This window comes from Cetorhinus maximus, chromosome 11 (assembly GCF_964194155.1).
Source record: "Cetorhinus maximus chromosome 11, sCetMax3.hap1.1, whole genome shotgun sequence".
NCBI classification, from domain to species: Eukaryota; Metazoa; Chordata; class Chondrichthyes; order Lamniformes; family Cetorhinidae; genus Cetorhinus; species Cetorhinus maximus.
This window is the reverse complement of record NC_135889.1, coordinates 12,066,903-12,081,356: the sequence shown is the minus strand read 5'-3', so window position 1 is coordinate 12,081,356 and position 14,454 is coordinate 12,066,903. Positions and strand designations below refer to the sequence as shown.

Genomic DNA, 14,454 nt, shown 5'->3' with positions numbered 1-14,454 from the left:
CTACTTCAGGTGGATTTAAAACCCCACAAATAAACAGCATGGGGGGTGGTGGTGGCAGGAGAGGAATGGGATGAGGATGATATGAGAGGGGTGAAAAGATTGGGCTGGGTTTGGTGTGAGAGATAGCATGGGAAGAATAGAATGGCACGGGTTGGAGTTTTAAAGTAGTGCAGTTGCGATAAAGGAACTCTTTTCACCGCAATTGTTTCTGCTGATCTTTGCCGGTTAAAAATATAAATACAAGTTGTTGTTGTTGTCCCCAATCGAATCACAAAATGAAGGCTCACGCATGCGCACATTTATCGGGCAAAGGAGAACGTGTCGGGGTGCGCATGCGCAACGCTCGGGCAGTTTCTTAGAGAACCGGAGCGCGTTCACAGTTGGACGTCTCGTTCTCGCCAGAACTGATGTTTCCCATGGAGCTCGCTTCCGTTACATAATAATCTCATTGTTGTTGGGGGGTGGCCGGGGGGGAGAAGGTCTGGACAAAAATTACATGATACAGCTGGCACGTTGGAACCGATTCAATTGTATACCTGGCAGCAGCCGCGCCCCCTCCGAATCAAACCGCCCCACGGGCGGCGCGCGTGCCTGCCGGTCGGTTGGGCGCGCCGCTCGACCGCGCCTGCGCAGCTTCAGCGGGAAAGGCGCGGCTCATCCGTCTACCAGTGGCAGTCGGGTTGGTGGTTGGGGCGCATGCGCACGGTCGGGCGCTAGGCCCCGGAGGGGGTGGGTGGTGAAGCGACCGGCCGCTGGGAGTTGGTTGGCGGTTGCGCAGTGCCGCCTCCCCTGCTCTTCTCTTCTCTTCCCTTCCCCTCCCCCTCCCTCCCTCTCTCTCTCTCTTCACCCACCCACCCTTTCTCTCTGCGCCGGAGCCGCCGCGAGCGAGTCAGTCAGTCAGTCAGTCAGAGAGAGAGAGAGAGAGTGTGAGTGACGCGGTGGAGGTGTAAGGGACTGACGCGGTGTTTACGTCTCGGTGCGAGTGTCCAGTGGCAGCAGAGAGAGCCGGGGACTTGAGGGAAATAAAACCGGTAAGAGACGAGAGCGAGATAAATCGAGAGAGAGGGCTTGGGGGTGGGTGTGGAGGGGCGGGTGTTGTTGTTGAGGAGGGGTGGCGGTGGTTGGTGAGTGAACAGCAGCTTGCTTCTGAACAATGGCGGCTGGCTTGTTCATGAACAGGGCTCCCAGACTGGGGAGGGAGAAGGTCTCTCTTCGCTCATGCAGCAGTAACAGCCTCCAGCAATCTTTGCACCGAAAATAAATCACCCCCCCTACCCACCACTCGCCCACTCTTTCCCCCCCCACCTCTCCCCTTACTCGCCTTGCAGAAAAAAAACCCCGCCAAAAATCTTACTAAACCACCAGCCATTTCCCTCCCTCTCCCCCCCCCCCCCCCCTTTTTTTTTTCTCTCTCTTTTTGGCTGGAAAAGAGATTTTAAAATGCAGCCAGGGAAGCAGTTTTGTTCCTATTGCAACACCACTTTTTTTTTGTTTTTCTCTCTCTTTCTCAAATTGCTGTTTAAAGAAAATGGGCGCCGGACCACTGCTGTGAAAAAGAAGTGAGAAGACCACGAGTCGATGTTTCCTGTGCCATTGCTTTCATGTCTACATACACTTAATCCAGAAAAAAAAATTACACACAATCCTGCCCATTTTCTCTCCTCCTGTTTCATGGGTTTTACCTGAAATTGGATCTTGCTGTGCATACCAAGGTGTAAAAATGCATAGGAAATTGCACGAGTGATGGTGCAGGGTACGAATTCTTCCAGGAGTACAGAAGACCCACAGTTGTTGGTTTTAATAGTCTTTTGCAAAAGTGAACGAACGTAGCTTAACCAATGTTACTGATCTCTCGTGCTGTTCATAGCATATACAGAAAATTCCTTTACAGATTATTTTCGCAGGTATTAACAGCACAATGATGAAACCACTAACAACTCCAGCTGTTTTCTTTTTGAGGGCAAAGCTGAAGTTATAATATAGATTGAAAGTTATAAATAGAATATGCATGACCCTATTGTGATAGTTCCTGAATTTGTTGTACCGGTTCAAAATTAAAATGTTTAATGTGATACTTTGAGGATAGTTGAGGCATTCATTTTGTTGTATAGTAACCCTGCATCTATATAAAGCAAATTATAAATGTTACAGGTATGTTAATATTCTTTACATATATCCTGTGGGATCTTTAGTTTTTAATGCTGTTGTGCTGGCCTAGATATTCCATCAACATTTAATACAGTAATAAACAAAGAGCTGACTTTAAATAATATAGCTATTGACTTCAGTTTTGCCATCAGGATTTTTTTAAATGAAGCAACTGCTATTCTCAGAAGTCTTTCTGATTATATTTTTAAGTTAATTTTGTGTGAAATGCACGTATTGATTTTTATCTGCAGTCATGACACTTTCCAGCAAGGTGTACTTTAGTTGGATTGTGCATTTTGGTGGCCCACATATAGTAAGTGTATTCTGGTATTAGTGTCTGCTCCAGTCAAGGGATTATAAACCATTCATATGAATGTGATTTTTCAAAAATTGACATTTTTACTTTGCAATCAGTGCAAGAGTTGAGTGGGCATCACTGATCTATTGTTTATTTGTAAAAATGCAAATAGACTTCAAGTGATTTTTCAGAATGCTTGTATCAAAATATTTAAAATAAAAGTTAAATACTTTGATACAAGCATCCTGAAGAATCACTTGAAACCAACTTGCATAATAAAACAAAAGTTATAAAATTTCAAATAGAGATTTACACAGGTAATCTTGAACTTGGAATCTGTATAGGGCAGAAAGATGTCCAGTTTATAACCATGTGATCCTATTAAAGAAACATTGCCCCCTGGCATTGCCAGTTCACCAGTGGTCAGTAGATGAATAAGTTATTTTTTTATACCCTCTATATAGGTTGGGAGGGATTTCCGAACTTGCTGCACAGAGCCACTTAGTGGCTGGAACCAGCACTACATCTATCACAGAATTGACATAGTGCAGAAGGAGGCCGTTTGGCCCATCGTGTCTGCGCCGGCTCTCTGAATGAGCAGCTCACCCAGTGCCATTCCCCTGTCTTCGCCCCATAACCCTGCACGTTCTTCCTTTTCAAATAAGTCTAATTCCCTTTTGAACGCTTCAATTGAACCTGCTTCCACCAGCCTCAGGCAATGCATTCCAAACCCTAACCACTCGCTGCAAAAAAAAAGTTTCTCCTATCACTTTGTTTTGCTTCTTTTGCTAATTACTTTAAGTCTGTGCCTTTTCATTCTTGATCCTTCCACAAGTGAGAACAGTTTCTCCTTAGCTATACCCCGACCCACCTACCTGCCTCATCCACCTGCCACCCTCATGATTTTGAATGGGTCTATCACATCTCCTCTCAACCTCCTTTTCTCCAAGGAAAACAGTCCTAACTTCTCCAACCTACATAACTGTCTCCAGGGATGAGGAATTTCATTCTCATGAATCTTTTCTGCACTCTGTCTAATGCCTTCACATCCTTTTTAAGGTGTGGCACCCAGAATTGGACACACTATTCTAGCTGAGGCCAAACTAGTGCCGTATACAAAGTCGACATAACCTCCTTGCTCTTGTACTCTATGCCCCTATTAATAAAACCCAGGATACCTGCCACCTTCAATGACTTATACACATATACACCCAGGTCCCTCTGCTCCAGCACCCCTTCCTATGCTGCATCCAGATGCAATGAGCAATAGCCTGGCAATGATGTTTGCTGCTAATCCTTCCCTCTGCCCCCTGAGCATGATGAGCCTGGAGGATATCCTGCCCCCTCACCCCCGTATACTGGTCATCTGTCCTCTCCACCAAGGCCTCCAGTTCATTTCTGAAAACTTTAGTACACACGCTCTTACTTTGAGCAATGCCTGAAAATGTAACAGAGCACAGATATTTAGCTTGACCATCTATTACCAAATCTGGTCACATAACAGCAAGCTGTACTAGGTCTAATTTTCTGCCAGAACGGCTCACCCATATAGAATCATTCTGGATAGCAGACCCCCATACCTTCTTTTCTCCACTACCAACCACCTCCTTGGACTTTCCCCTTTCGCACCCTAACTGTCACTGTCCGTCTCTATAGATGACTTTGTAAATGGTTCCCTCTCCTTGATATGCACTGTTATCACCCCACTTCTCAAATACCACCCTTGATATCTCTAATACCACCCTTGATATCTCTGACCTTGCAAGCTACTGCCCCAGGTCCACCCTCCCCCCCAAGTACTCGAACATGTTGTCGTCTCAGTTTCCATCCCACTAGCTGCTTCCTGTAGGAATCCTTCCAGTCCTGAACATAGCTGACCACACTGTTCTCCTCTTTCAATTGCTTTCCTGTTTCCCAGTTTGAGTTAGATGGAGCAGGGCAACTCCCCGCACTTGACCCCACAGTTACCTAATTGAGAGGTGTTCTTCTCACCTACGTACTGTCACCCTGGATGCCAACCCTGCCAGCACCAGCCCCTGCCAAAGGATGCATCCGTAACCCCTTCCTCTTAGTCATCTACATGCTGCCCACTGGTGATATTAGGTCAGGCCAGAGGTCAGCTTCCGCATGCACGTTGATGACACCAGCTGTACTGGCCTCTCTTGTCAATCTACTTGCCTGATCCATTTTTCGATGAGTCAAAATTTCTTCTCGCTGAGCAGAGGGAAGACTGAAACCATTGTGAAGAACTGGAGCCTTCCCATCTCCTGCAGCCACTTTTTTACATGAACCAGACTGGTTTGCAGCCTCACAATCCCATGTGACCCCAATGCTAAACTTATGATCGCAAAGACTGCCTACATAACCTCTTTAATTACTTGCCTCCATCTCTGCCTCAGCCCATCTTCAGGTAAAACCCTCATCTATACCTCTGTCACTTCCATACTCTCCTGGCCAGCTTCCCATCCTCCACCATGCATAAGCTTACACTCCTCCAAAACGCGACAGCTATTGTTCTTTCTGCCATGTCAAATGCCTCTGTGCTTATTGATCTACATTGGATCCTGAATCTCCAAAGCCTCAAATATAGAATTCTTGCCCTTGTGTTTAAATTTCCCCATGGCCTCATCTCTCACCACCTTGGCGTCATCTCTCACCACCTTGGCGTCATCTCTCACCACCTTTACGTCATGCAATGATAAAGCACTAGCCCGTTGCCCCCTCCTAAATTAAGACCTTCCTCAAAAACTGCCTCTTTCACCAACCTGTGGTCACCCCTCCTAATATCTGCTTTGTTTCACTGTCCATTCTTCTTTTCTTAGTCCTCCATGAAGCCTTTGGGGTTATTTTCTCTGTTAGGGAGCTAAGTAAATGCAAATCGTTGCATATTGTGACACCCAAGCTGGCGAAATTAATGGGAAATGTGACCAAATATCATGACTTCAGGAAGTAAGGCCCATAGATGTGAAGTGCTTGTGCTACTTATGTGTCTGTGTGATTATAATCATATGTCATATATAGTAAAGGTTATATTTCAGAAAAGTCCGTATTTATATAGATCTAAGTTTATTGTTGTTGACATTTGTATCACATTTGTTTCTTTCCTGTCTGTGATGTAAAGAACCCTTGCATGCTTCAGTGGTGTGTCCAAATCTTGTACATGCCCTAGCTGAAAATAAGTGGTTGCAAACTATGCAGAACAAGTAATTTCAAAATATATGGGGCTTACCCAGGCTGTTGTTTAATTATTAGGTGATTTTTGAAACAAATTTGATGTGCTTTGCGAAAAGCAAACAGGCTTGAAGGGTTAGTATGTACCTATCCTTCCAGCGAGGGAGATGAAAAGAAAAGTCTTATGTTTGTATAAGGTCTTTCGTGACCACCAGGTCCCAAAGTGCTTTACAGCCAATGAAATAATTTTGAAATGTATTCATTGATTTAATTTAGGAAACATTTGCACACAGCAAGGTGATAATGAACAGATGGTTTGTTTTAATAATGTTGGTAGAGGGATAACTATTGGTCAGGACATCTGGGAGCTCTTAGCTCTTCCAAATAGTGCCACGGGATCTTTTGCATCTGCCAGAGGGGACCTCGGTTTAATGCATCATCCAAAAGACAGCACCTCTGACACTGCAGCACTCCCCCAGTACTGCGGTGGAGTGTCAGCCTGGATTTTGGGCTTTGCAGTGTGACTGGAGCCTGCAGTCATTTTATTGTGTGTTGCTACAAAGTGACAGCTGGGACCATTGGATTCAAATACTTTAGTCATGTGCATAACTGGGAGGAAGTTGGAAATGGGAATAGTATCAGGACAATCTACAAATTGTGAGGATTAGTCTTGTATTTTGTCATTAATGTAGAGGTGCGCATTATGTGTTGGTATCCTGTTGATTCCAATAACTGAGGAAGATCTCATTTATGAGAGACAAAGCCCTTCCTTAGAAATGGATTAACCTGGGAATCCCATTGGTTTCTTCCCTTATTCATGCAGTTTGTGGGCATAATTAAAACTTAAAAGAAAATTTTATCAGGATTGTTGGCTGCGCAGGGCGAAGCTTTTTAATAGGTGGATTGTCTAAAGCAAGGATGGGGAACCTTTTCTCATTCACACAAATCAGTCGCGGGTCACACACCGACAAATCAACTTTTTTTTTGAGAGAATACAGAAACTTTCAACTCACCTGCTGTTTTAATGTGATGGCTGAATTTGGACATTATATTGCTGAATGTTATTATAGTAATTTAGCTGATGCTTTTATCCAAGGCAAATTCATAACGATGATAAATGCTATTTTGAAGGCGCTATTGTCATAGGTCTATATTTTTAGAAATCCTGCTGCAGGCCGGGTGAAATTGAGCAATGGGCCGGATCTGGCCCACTGGCCATAGGTTCCCCGCCCCTAGTCTAAAGAATGGCGGCTTGATTTTTGCTGTAAATGCTTGAGACATGAAGTGCACAGGGGTAAAAATATAATAAGATGGATGAGGAAAAGGATTTGTTAGTTATTAATCATTCATTGATAACAGCTTCACATAAACATAATGCTATCACCATATACTGAGGTGCCGCTCAAGGACATTTGATTGCAAGCTGAAACAAGTTATTCTAACCTTTATACATCTTTGATAAAGCTACCTTGAAATTCTAGGTGCAGTTGTCTTCAAAAGAGTAATTGAAGTTCGGTGAAAAGCAACAATGATTCTAGGATTTGAGATCTAAGCTATGGAAAGAGTCTCAGAACTGAGCCTGTGTTCACTAGAACAAGATTGAGGCATGATGCACATTTTTAAAACGCTCATGATTACATAATGTAGATGCAAATAGGTCATTTAACTTGGACTGAATGCAGAATTAGAGGGTGTGTGTGTAAGACTACAACATCTCTTACCAGTATAGAAGGCCTGGTATTTATCTCCTTAACCTCCACAGAGTTGTGAATATGTGAAGCAGGCTTCCACATAAAGCAGTAAGTGTGGTTCTTGTTAGTACCTTCACAGTAGGAGTGAGATAGCATTTGTTTGGGATCGGGGGTTAACAGTAACACTAAATGCAGTAATGTTAAAAAGACGAGCCTTAAGGCTTTGTGCCTTAACGCAAGGAGCATTCGCAATAAAGTGGATGAATTAACTGTGCAAATAGATGTAAACAGGTATGATATAGTTGGGATTACGGAGACATGGCTGCAGGGTAACCAGGGGTGGGAACTGAACATCTAGGGGTATTCAGTATTTAGGAAGGACAGACAAAAAGGAAAAGGTGGTGGAGTTGCATTGCTGCTTAAAGAGGAAATTAACGCAATAGTGAGGAAAGATATTAGTTCCGACGATGTGGAATCTGTGGGTAGAGCTGAGAAACGCTAAGGGACATAAAACGTTAGTGGAGGTTGTATATAGACCCCCAAACTGTAGTGGTGATGTTGGGAATGGTATTAAGCAGAAAATTAGAGACGCATGCAATAAAGGAACATCTGTAATTATGGGTGACTTTAATCTGCATATAGATTGGGCAAATCAAATTAGTAACAATACCGTAGAGGAGGAATTCCTGGAGTGTATACGGGATGGTTTTCTGGACCAATACGTTGAGGAACCAACTAGAGAACAGACTGGGTATTGTGTAGTGAGAAAGGAATAATCGGCAATCTAGTTGTGTGAGGCCCCTTGGGGATGAGCGACCATAATATGATAGAATTCTTCTTCAAGATGGAGAGTAATGTAGTTGATTCTGAGACTAGGGCCCTGAAGCTTAATAAAGGAAACTACGATGGTACGAGACATGAGCTGGCTATGATGGATTGGAAAACGTTACTTAAAGGGATGACGGTGGATAGGCAATGGCAAACGTTCAAAGAGCGCATGGGTGAACTGCAACAATTGTTTATTCCTGTCTGACGCAAACCTTGGCTTACAAGGGAAATTAGAGATAGTATTAGATCCAAGGAAGAGGCATACAAATTGGCTGGGAAAAACAACACTTTAGAATTCAGCAAAGGAGGACCAAGGGATTGATTAAGAAGGGGAAAATAGAGAACGAGAGTAAGCTTGCGGGGAACATAAAAACTGAATGTAAAAGCTTCAGTAGGTATGTGAAGAGAAAAAGATTGGTGAAGACAAATGTAGGTCCCTTACAGTCTGAAACGGGAATTTATAATGGGGAACAAAGAAATGGCTGACCAGCTAAATACATACTTTGGTTCTGTCTTCACAAAGGAGGACACAAATAACATATCAGAAATGTTGGGGAACACAGGGTTTAGTGAGAGGAAGGAATTGAAAGAAATCAGTATTAGTAGGAAAATGGTGTTGGAGAATTTGATGGGATTGAAGGCTGATAAATCTCCAGGGCCTGATAATCTACATCCCAGAGCACTTAAGGAAGTGGCCCTAGAAATAGTGGTTACATTGGTGGTCATCTTCCTAGATTCTAAAGACTCTGGAACAGTTCCTACAGATTGGAGGGTAGCTAATGTAACCCCACTATTTAAAAAGGGAGGCAGAGAGAAAACAGGGAATTAGTCAGCCTGATGTCGGTAGTGGGGAAAATTCTTGAGTCCATTATAAAAGATTTAATAGCTGAGCACTTGGAAAACAGTGGTAGAATCGGATAGAGTCAGCATGGATTTACGAAAGGGAAATCATGACAAATCTTCTGGAATCTTTTGAGGATGTAACTAGTAGAGTTGATGAGGGAGACGCAGTGGATGTGGTTTATTTGGACTTTCAGAAGGCTTTCGATAAAGTCCCACATAAGAGATTAGCGTGTAAAATTAAAACAAGTGGGACTGGGGGTAGTGTATTGAGATGGATAGAAAACTGGTTGGCAGACAGGAAACAAAGAGTAGGAATAAACGGGTCTTTTTACAAATGGCAGGCAGTGACTAGTGGGGTACCGCAGGGATCGGTGCTGGGACCCCAGCTGTTCACAATATATATTAATGATTTAGATGAAGGAGCTAAATATAATATTTCCAAATTTGCAGATGACACAAAGCTGTGAGGAGGATGCAAAGATGCTTCAGGGTGATTTGGACAAGCTGAGTGAGTGGGCAAATGCATGGCAGATGCAATATAATGTGGATAAATGTGAGGTTATCCACTTTGGTAGTAAAAACAGGAAGGCAGATTATTATCTGGCTATAAATTGAGAGGGGAATGTGCAACGAGACCTGGGTGTCCTTATACACCAGTCGTTGAAGGTAAGCATGCAGGTGCAGCAGGCGGTAAGGAATGGTATGTTGGCCTTCATAGCAAGAGGATTCGAGTATAGGAGCAGGGATGTCTTGCTGCAATTGTACAGGGCCTTGGTGAGACCACACCTGGAATATTGTGTGCAGTTTTGGTCTGCTTATCTGAGGAAGGATGCTCTTGCTGTAGAGGGAGTGCAGTGAAGGTTTACCAGACTGATTCCTGGGATGGCGGGACTGACATATGAGGAGAGATTGAGTTGGTTAGGATTATATTCGCTGGAGTTCAGAAGAATGTGGAGTGATCTCATAGAAACCTATAAAATTCTAACAGGACTAGACAGGATAGATGCAGGAAGGATGTTCCCGATGGTGGGGGAGTCCAGAACCAGGGGTCACAGTCTGAGGATACGGGGTAGACCATTTAGGACTGAGATTAGGAGAAATTCCTTCATCCAGAGAGTGGTGAGCCTGTGGAATTCGCTACCACAGAAAGTAGTTGAGGCCAAAACATTGTATGTTTTCAAGAAGGAGTTAGATATAGCTCTTGGGGCGAAAAGGATCAAAGGATATGGGGAGAAAGCGGGAGCAGACTATTGAGTTGGATGATCAGCCATGATGAATGGCAGAGCAGGCTTGAAGGGCTGAATGGCCTAATCCTCCTATTTTCTATGTTTCAGATAGGTGATTGAATGCTTTTTTTGAGCATGTTCCCTGAATTGCTAATACCCCCAAGAGGTTTAATTCCAAGGAATGCATCTGGTTTAGGATGTATCAGGTAGGCGTTGTTACTGCGCAGTTTTGCTTGATGTAACTTTAAAGAGGTACATAAACTTTAAAAACTTTACCCAAACCTCATAACATCCCAGTAGAGTACGCGAAAGAGGGAGACAGTGGAAGTGGTTAGACAACCTGAAGCGGTGACTTTCATTTTTGTTTTCTTAGGTTCTTGATTCCCATTACCTCATATACTAGCTCTCACCAGAAGTTATTAGTTAAAGTCTACTGTGCTAGTGGCACACAAGGCAACCCATTTCTTCCACTGCGGTTTGCCTAGAGCAAGATAATTTGATGACAAGACATCACCTTGCGATGTTTCCACAGTCAATGTTTATATTTGCAATTCTGTAACAGATTTGTCTTGTCTCTGTGTTGTTTCTGCAGCAAAAGGCATTTTTATATGAGGAGGCTGTTAGCCTGACTGTCAATCCCCTACATTCATGGGTTCAAGTTCCGTTCCTGCAATTTGAGCACAAAAGTCTAGCCTGATACTCTCAGTGCAGTACTGAGAGCTTGCCGCACGTTTGGTGGTGCCGTCTTTTGCATGAGACGTTAGTCTGAAACCCTCAGGTGGATGTGAAAGATCCCATGGCATTATTTTGAAGAAAAGCAAACAAGTTTCCCTGGTGGTCTGGGCCACTATCTATCCCTCAACCAACAACACGAAAACAGGATATGTAGTTGTTATCACATTGCTTTTTACGGGACATTGCCACTCCCAAATTGGCTGCCATGTTTCCCTACACTACATCAGGGACTACACTTCAGAAAGTACTTTATTGACTGCAAAGCACTTTGGGACATTTTGAAGTTGTGAAAAGTTCTATATCAATGCAAGTTTGTATATTCTGCATTCTTCCCAGAGCAGGTGGGCTACTTTTAGTCTGCCTCTGACCATTCAACCTGTTTGGCTTGGGTGGCCCTCCCAGGATTTATACTCCTGCCAGCATTGTTTTCACGTAAACCTTCCCACCAGATCAAGGTGTGGTACCCAAGGAAGGGAGGTGACTGTATGCAACCTTAAAATCTGTTCAGGAGTTAAGTAAATTCAGCAGTCTTTATAAAGATTTTCTCTCCCTTAATTAGAGAGTCAAAAAGTCTCCTAATTTCCACAGACTATACTTATCAACTGCAACTTAGGATAAATGAGCAAACCAGGTCCCAATACATCCTGAACTGGATGCTTGGAGCTGTGTGATGACAATGTTTTATCCCTGAATTGGGTTCCAATGCACCCTAGACTGACAAAAGAATAAAAATCTCTGGTTATATGTATCTACATGAAATTATTTTTGAACGGTCAGTAAAAACCAAATTCCTTTTGTGAGGATCCACAGCTACTTGCAATTGAATGGAAATGGGCAGTTGATAAGGATGGTGAAGTGGGAACAGAATATAAGCATTGATAAAATAGGATATACTCTTCTATGAGCATCTTTTCACATTGAGGCAAGTTTAAGGTAGATGTTTTTTTTACACGTTGCCTGCCCCAGGATATCTTGACACTAACATAGGAATTGCTAGAAGAAAAAAATTACCACGGCCCTTCTACCATGCAGCTGGTTGAATACTGTTTTCTGAAATAAATCTATGTCTTACATTGGCTAAGGAGAGACTTCCGTTAACCTGTCCGTCATTCTTCACCTTCCTAAGTGTAAATACTTCTCTCAAGGTAGAGGATAAATTACAGTGGACAAGCTTTTTTTAAAAAAAACACAAAATACTGTGGGTGCTGGAAATCTGAAATAAAAACAACAAATGCTGGAAATACTCAGCAGATCAAGCTGCATCTGTGGAGAGAAAGTAGAGTTAATGTTTCAGCATGAGATAACCATTCACCAGAACTTAATGATGAAAGGTCATCTTGACCTGAAATATTAACTATTTTTCTCTCCACAGATGCTGCCTGGCATGCTGAGTATTTCCAGCACTTTTTGTTTTTATTTCTAAGCTTTAAAAAAAAGACTTGCATTTATATCATGCCTTTCACATCTAAGGATGTACCAAAGCAAACAATTAATTGTTTTTGAAGTGTGATCATGGTTCCTCTGTAAGCACACATGGCAGCACAACATGGTCTCACAAACAGCAATGAGAACAATGACCCATTAATCTATTTTGGTGATGATTATTCTAAATACAAATGGCTCTAAAACTTCTTTAATAAAATGAAAAACATCCAGCAGGACAAGCAGTATTTGTGGAGTGTGAAACAGAGTTATCGTTTCAGGCTACTGACCTTTCATCAGAGCTGGAAGATGTTCAAGTGTACAATTTTGAAGCACATACAACATTTTCTGTTTTTCTTACACATTTTCAGCATCTGCAATATTTTGATTTTCTTTTTAAAACAAACACCAAGATAAAGAAGTTTTTTTTAATTTCCTCTCCCTCCCTGAATGTGGTGACACATGTCATACTACAAAACTGACAACTTTGTCTAAGTTTCTATTATGGATCTTGTGCTTGCATCATGTCCACACTGGACCAACTCAACACAGTCCAGGGAATGAACCTGGCCTCTTCCGTAGTAAATAGTACATTTATGAATTGAAAGAGCAAAGGAGCTCTCCTTTGTAAATGGTGAGAAGAAACTTCCTTTGTAAATGAAATTAGATGAACAAAAAGGCTTCCTCTGCAGCATCTGAAACTTATCGCAACAATCGAACATAGAGCTAAGTTGGAGTGTGGGGCCTGTTTGCTGACTGTCTTTATTGAATCACTTTTCCATGTTCACAGAGCTTGGTTTTACTGCCACTTTCTAATTTCATATATAGTTGCATTTTTATGACATCAATGCCAAAGTTGTCATAATGTATGATAAATAGGTTTCATTGTCTTGGATTGCTTAACAGGCCCATGTCTTTAAAACTATTTAATTCTCTTTCCTTATATATCTGTACATGGTCTTCCATGCATTCAGTTTATGTCTCTTGAAGTTAAAGTGATGCAAAATCTATCTCAGCACCACTGACTGACATCAGCAAGAATCTTGAGGAACTGAGAGAATTAGTAAAGTTCAATGATGTGAATAATTCTCCTGCCCTAGCTTGCTAAATTTCTCAATTGTATTTACAGATATGGGTTTATTGTTGTATTTTCATTTTGAGACCATCTTTGAAACTCTCTTTTCTGACAGCTGATTGCAGCTAATGAGGGTCTGGTAATTTGTGTGTTGAATAATGAATATGTTAAGGTCAGGCATGATGTGTTAAATATCTCCACAACAGAACTTGACAAAATAAATCCATTGTAAGTTATGGTTCCTTCACAACTGGCAATCGTGATCATATTACTGAACAGCATGTAAAATCTATTTATAGTTGTTGTACGTTTGAACAGGGTAGGGGGGCTGCAGGGGTGTGAATTAAGCTCTGATATTTTCAAAATTAGAAATTTGATTCTGGTGCCATACCTGTAGGGACCACTTTTTAAAATATACTTTTATGTTTTTAATATATAAATCAAAGTAAATTTGGAGCAATGTTTAATTTATCGATACTGAAATGCTACTGTGTTTGTGGAAGAGGGCATGGAAAGGCCAACACAATTTCATATCCTATATCTGTAATTATCTTAAATTGCTTGCCTCCCAACTATCAGCTGTGACCACAATACTTCTGCTATCATAAAGTGAGTTGAGAAAGGATCTAGCTCAGGTGGATTGGAATTGAAGGTTGGCAGGTAAAAGAGTATGTGAGCTATGGAAGGCCTTTACCTGGGACATCGTTCAGGTACAAACCAGACATGTTCTCACGATGAAAGGAAGGGCATCCAAAGCTAGAGCTGCCTCGTTTAGTAAAAATTAAATTGAAACAGAAAAAGGCTTATGGTGAATGTCAGGTTCATAATTCAGCAGAGAACCAACCAGCATACAGAAAATACCGAGGAGAGCTGAAAAAAAAATGAGGAACAAAGAGAGTGCATGAGAATGGTTTATTGGGTCACATAAAAGGGAACCCAAATGTCTTTTATTAAATATGAATAGTAAAAGGCTAGTCAAAGGAAGGTTGGAGCCAATTAGGGACCAAAAAGGAAATC

At 42.1% G+C, this 14,454-nt stretch overlaps 1 protein-coding gene across 2 annotated transcripts in view; it reads left to right on the top strand.

The window, feature by feature from the left end:
- The first annotated feature begins 786 nt into the window (after positions 1-786).
- The window catches only part of creb1b (cAMP responsive element binding protein 1b), an 82,138-nt gene continuing 68,470 nt past the window's right edge, over positions 787-14,454 (top strand). Inside the window, exons 1-2 of one of the 2 annotated variants that reach the window (XM_078551549.1) lie at positions 813-1,031; positions 10,314-10,411. The gene's annotated coding sequence lies outside the window, so the exon portion shown is untranslated. Of the gene's footprint in view, positions 1,032-10,313; positions 10,412-14,454 lie in introns of both variants that reach the window. The other variant, XM_078551548.1, reaches the window with a different exon arrangement.